The sequence below is a fragment of the Chroicocephalus ridibundus genome, chromosome 7 (assembly GCF_963924245.1).
Source record: "Chroicocephalus ridibundus chromosome 7, bChrRid1.1, whole genome shotgun sequence".
NCBI classification, from domain to species: Eukaryota; Metazoa; Chordata; class Aves; order Charadriiformes; family Laridae; genus Chroicocephalus; species Chroicocephalus ridibundus.
In genome coordinates, this window is record NC_086290.1 from 54,540,656 (window position 1) to 54,546,218 (window position 5,563).

Sequence of the window (5,563 nt, forward strand, 5' to 3'; positions counted from 1 at the left end):
GACACTGTTGTTACTGTCCTCGAATGTTGTGTTTTAAGAGTCTGTGTCTTTTGCAGTATTTTCTGCAAAGGTAACAAAGGTGTTCTGGAGCTGTATAGAATGTCTCTTGGCAGTACAGTGATACTGTAATTTGATTCCCTTCTAGCAAAATTCAGCTTGTGTTTTCCTGGGCTTGTGTCAAAAGGTTTTCTGACATCTCAAGACCTGTCGGGGTAGAGGAGGAAACGGCTATTGCTCTGTTTGCCTTTTCTAATAGTAACGGTCATGAGCAATAACATAAAGCTTTACCTTTGCAGTAGATTTTCCTAATCCAGAAGATTCCAAGCTCAATGCTCAGGTATTTTTCTGTGTCTCGGGACAGGTATCTGGCAGAAATGCACATCACATGCAGTTATCCAGGGAAGTCTGGGCATACCTTTTAATTATCAGGATATTGTTGAATAGTTCATTTGTCAAATATGTTTAATTATCAGGTTATTGTGAAGCATTTTGCCACCATTTCTGTGGCTGCCCCATCCCTGGAGGTGTTCAAGGCTGGTTTGGCCAGGGCTTTGAGCAACCTGGTCTGGTGGGAGGTGTCCCTGGGCAGGGTGGTTGGAATGAGACGATCTTTACAGTCCCTTCCAGCTCAAACCATTCTGTGATTCTATGCTTATCAAAACGTGATCTCTAACAAACCATGCAAACGTATATCGTGTAAGGAATGGCACCTAGCCGGGAGCAACTAGATATGCAAACAGAGCATGCAGAACCGGTGTGAGCTAAGGTTGAGTGGTGTGGAAAGAAAAATATAAAAATGTCATGGTTGATCATAGTCTTGGAGAAAAAAAGGAAGGTAATATTGGGGTGTATAAACAGAGAAATAGCCTCCACTATGTGTAAAGTTACCCAGCTCTGCCTAGGACTGCTGGGGAGTGAGGAGCTGGAGTGCGGGATCGAGTGCAGGGTACTGCGCCTCAGGGAAGATGCAGACCAGGATGAGCGGTATGGGTGATCAGAAGACTTGAAACAGTGACTAGTAAAAAAAGGCTGAAAGAACCATGGTGTTTAGTCAGAGAAAAGAGGAGACATAGTGTTCCTTTCACTTGTAAAAATTCAGTGCTTTAAAGGAGGGAGTTTTGTTGCCACTGCTCGTGATAAATTGATCAAAATGTCACGGGCTTTAACTGCAGCACGATTTGGCGAGATCAGGAAAAGCTTTCTGGTGATAAACATAGTGAAGAACTGGAATAGATTGTCTGAAGGTGTGTGATGCCTCCATTATTAGAGATCTTTAAGAACAGGTTACAGAAGAACGTGTCCGAAATGGCACTGGTAGGGTTGACCCTTCTTTTTGGCAAAGGGATGAACTGGATGATCTTTTGAAGTCCCCTTCTGGCTTTATGGGTCCGATGCGCGATCTCTGCCTCACGCTGTTACTCGCATCAGGGCGAGTAAACAGTCTTGTACTTGATGCTGAACCCTGGTGGCTCCGAAACAAAGCCAAATCTCTTGGGAAGCTGTATTATGCACAATATTTTGATTATGACTAATGCATGTGGTGTTTTGGGGGCTTTTTTTTACTTCCAAAAGGTCAGTATTTTAGTCTTTCAAAATCTTTCTGCTTATGACATTACACCAGTTCTTCTCTTTCCTTTGTGCTATCTATGAGAGAGGGAGAGCAGCCAGAGAGAGTTAACTTTTTCTCTGGAATTTAATTGACTAACATTTTTTTTGTTGCCCATGGCAGCACTGATGAGGATTGTTTGACAAATTAAAAAAGGCTTCCAAGCCAGTTTTTGTTAATTTGGGTATTTAAAAGTATTGTCCAGCATGTGCTTATCTCTGCAGCTCTGGCCCAGATATTTCCCTGTACAGCTTATACAATAGTATGTTTTTTTCCTTTCCTTCAAATAAGAAAATCCACATGGCTAAAACACGTTATAGGGAATGAAGCCAATCTGGCAGAAACCGTTTTGCCTTTATGCCCTGCAGTTTTATAAGTTCTTTTTAAGAAGGAACGGGGAAGAGGAGAGGAAATACATATGTCAAAGCGAGAGTTATGTTTCTTCTACTTTGAGGACTGTAAGGGCACTTGAACAAAGTGTTCCAGGGTTTGTGCTAATGGCACTCTCTAATTCAAGGCTGGTAGGATATTCTGGTTTGCTACCTTTGTGACAGTAGCCCAAAAAAACCAGTCCTGCATCTTTGGTAAGAATCAACGTGCTCTTGCTAAGTAGCCGTCTCCGTTATCTATAAATCAGACTCTCCTATCTTAGGGCAAGTGGGCTTGGTTTTAAACAGTAGTTTGCAACATGAATAAAATCAGTGTGTATAAAGTGATTTCCCCTTACAGCTCCTCCTGATGTGCCATTTACGGATCACTCCGCCCTTTTGTCCCAAAGGAAAAATCACTGATGTGATCAGCAGCCCTCAGCTGGGGGATTATAAATGGAGAGAGCTGAGCAGATGATGGAGAGGCCGCACGCTCCGCACGGAGGCTGAGGAAGTTCTGGGTTCCCGCAGAGCACCAGGCACGGCTGGATCCAGAACCTCAGCCTCTTCTCAGGTGCGTGGAAGTCAGGGTACAGCCCGGCGATGACAGAAGCAATTAGCCCAGCTCCTCTCCGGCAGGGCAGTATGGGAGCGTGTAAATGAGGAACAGGCTACGTAACTCCTGTCAGTTCAGAGATGATCAAAAATTAAACTCTTTCCAACTGATGGAATGGAAATAATGCTACAGGTTTAGTCTCTCAGCAAAGACAACTCTATGCCCTATGAACTGTAAACCCAGATTACAAAATTAAGATCCAACTGATAAAAAGATGCTTAGGCTAGAACAAAAACCCAAAACTAATGAATCCCCTCTGTGTTTCAGTGCTGTTTCTTCCCTTGGTTTGTATCCTTTGCAAATCCTTAAAAAGACTTGGATTGTTGAGGAACCGGCCCGCTAACAGATAGTTTCCTTTTCCAGTTTGCCAACAAACCCATGTAGTTTTCACGTGATCGTTCAAAGACAGTTCCTCTGACAGGTGGAAAATATTGACAGATAATGTTATAAAAGTTAAGTATTTCAGAGTCGATCAAGAGTCAGAAAATAATAACTGCCGCTAACTAAGACAAGGAAGAGCGGGGAGGAGAGGTTATGCGTAGGGGCAGTTTGTAGGTTTTCACAATCGGATTTCTCCACCCAAATTCTCTCTCAAAACAGTTGTAGTGGAAACAGCAAAACCTCTCCAAACCCATCTAACTCCCAGATGTACATCCCAGCACAGGCAGCTTGCAAAATAGCAGGGAAGGACAATCAGACTTTCTTTTATCCCAAAGCCAATCTTAATAGCTTCTAAATGTAGTCTGATTCCTAACTAAGCAAAAGACGGGAACAAATAAATATTTTAGTATTTGTTTGTTTTGTGTTATTTGGAAGATTGTCCCTGTCCTCTTACTGGCAGTGAATCAGAGACATGCTCACAGAATTATTATTAATCTCTTCTTAGTGCAGCTGGTACTACTGTTATTAGGTAATTTGACTGATGCATCCCAGTCCTGTGCTGGCATTGGTAACTGGAATCTACAGCTGCTTTGTCTGTGGAGAACGGCGGGAGCATTTAAGTTACGTCTTGTGTAAAGTCTGCTTTTTCCCCTCTTGTTTTTTCATACTTCTCTTAAATCATTAGGATTTTGCCCACTAATGCACTCAAGTTTTCCTGAAATTCTGGAACTGCCTCAGTACAGCACCTGAAAGTGTTTTCCACATCTGAAATAAGTAAGTGTCATAAAGTTGAGGGGTCTGCCTGAAATATCAAGTCTGTTATTTATATTATGCCCCAAAGGCTCCAGACTATTTGGCAAGAAATTAAAAAAAACCCCATGCTGCTGCAGAAGACATTAATGAAAAAAAAAACCAAAACAACGGAACAGAAAGGACAGGATAAGTCATGAAAGGTGGTTTTGTGTTCTTAATTTGTTGTTTTTCACATTACAGCTTTGTATGCCCCACAAAAATAACTAAATACTGACACTGGGTGCCGCTGATGTGAGCAGATGAAAGCGATTTAACTCTAAGTGCTGACCAAGATGAATGGTATGAAACAGTGTTTCAGAACTTGCTAAAAGAACCTACTCTAAGCAGAGACTAAGATGGAGAAAAACCTCAGACAAAGGTCATGATGTCTCTAAAACTTTAAAAAAATCTCATAGAATTACATGCAGAGCAGAGAGACCCAAAGTAGAGGGAATTTATTTCTTGGAAGAGGGTAGAAAAAGTGAGTTTGGAAAATCCCTTCCAGCCTCCCAGCAGCGGTGAGCTGGAAACCTGTATGAGAGTGCAGGGAGAGATTCCTCCTACCATCTGTCCTCCCCCCTCCCACAGAAGGAAAAGCCCCCTACCCAAAGGACAGGGTCCAACCCACCGATGGACGAATATGCATTCAAACACTGTACCTCCACCTTCCTAAAGGTTTAGCGAATGAGGTACGATGGTATCTGTCCTTGCAAACCCTTCGGAACAGGACAATGATTATAATATGCAAGGACACGGACTTGTGGGGGTTTTTTCCTGTCCGCAGTGAAGCGGAGATTAACATGACTACAACTGTTTATTTTGGAAAGAAGAGTACAGGAGGGGAATTCAGCACAGCGGAGAGAAATCGAATTAGAAACTGCTATTTTCACTAAAAAAACCCAATGAATGTCTAACACGACTGAAGGCAACCAACTTAATGGGACAAAACCTTTTTAATATACTGCCCCCAAGAATTAATAGGAAAGCAAAAATTACTTTAACGGATGTCTCCTTAACGTTTGCAATTGCAATACCTGAGCTGTCCTTGAGATGGTGCAAACGACACGCTGCTGGCGGAGGGCTGCTGTCATTAAGGGACCAGAAAAAGCGCTAATTATAACCCTATGCTTTTCAGTTTTCTGAGTTTATTTTCTTTTCAGTTGTTTGGAACAAGTCTCTGAAAACTGACACCCGCTTACAGCAAAACTGCTCTTGCTCTAACAATTAGCTATTCTTATTTGTCCCCATTCTGGTTTTCTACCTTCCTCCCCCTTCCGCCCCCCCCCAAATCCGACACCTAAACTATGGCACTATTTTGTTGACCTGTGATTTGTGACTTTTCATAAACCAATAGTAAAGTCTAGGAATGAAGACGTTCTGGATGAAAAAAGCTGGAGAAAAAGCATGTGTCAGAGGTTGAGTGAGATATTTTGAGGAGTAATAGGAAGAAAGGAAATTACTTGTTGAGCTTACTGAAGCAGCAAAACGCTTTTCAAAGAATTTGCGCTTAATGCTTTAAAACAAAACTAAATCTTGTTTCTTTATTAAAGTAATGTAAAAGTTCGGCGATAGAAATTATTCTTTCCAAGCCCTTTTATTGTAATAACATTCTGGTCCCTCCTATCTTTCCATAATCTACAGACCCACCTGCAAACTTGTAATTTACTGACTCCCCCAAAACTTCTGTCCCCTTTGTTGTCTGCTTCACCCTCACCATCCTGTTATTTCCAGCTGTAAGAACAGCCAGCAAAACTGTCCCTTACCAAAAAAGCTTCCCTCCTTCTCCCTCTGCCTTCATTG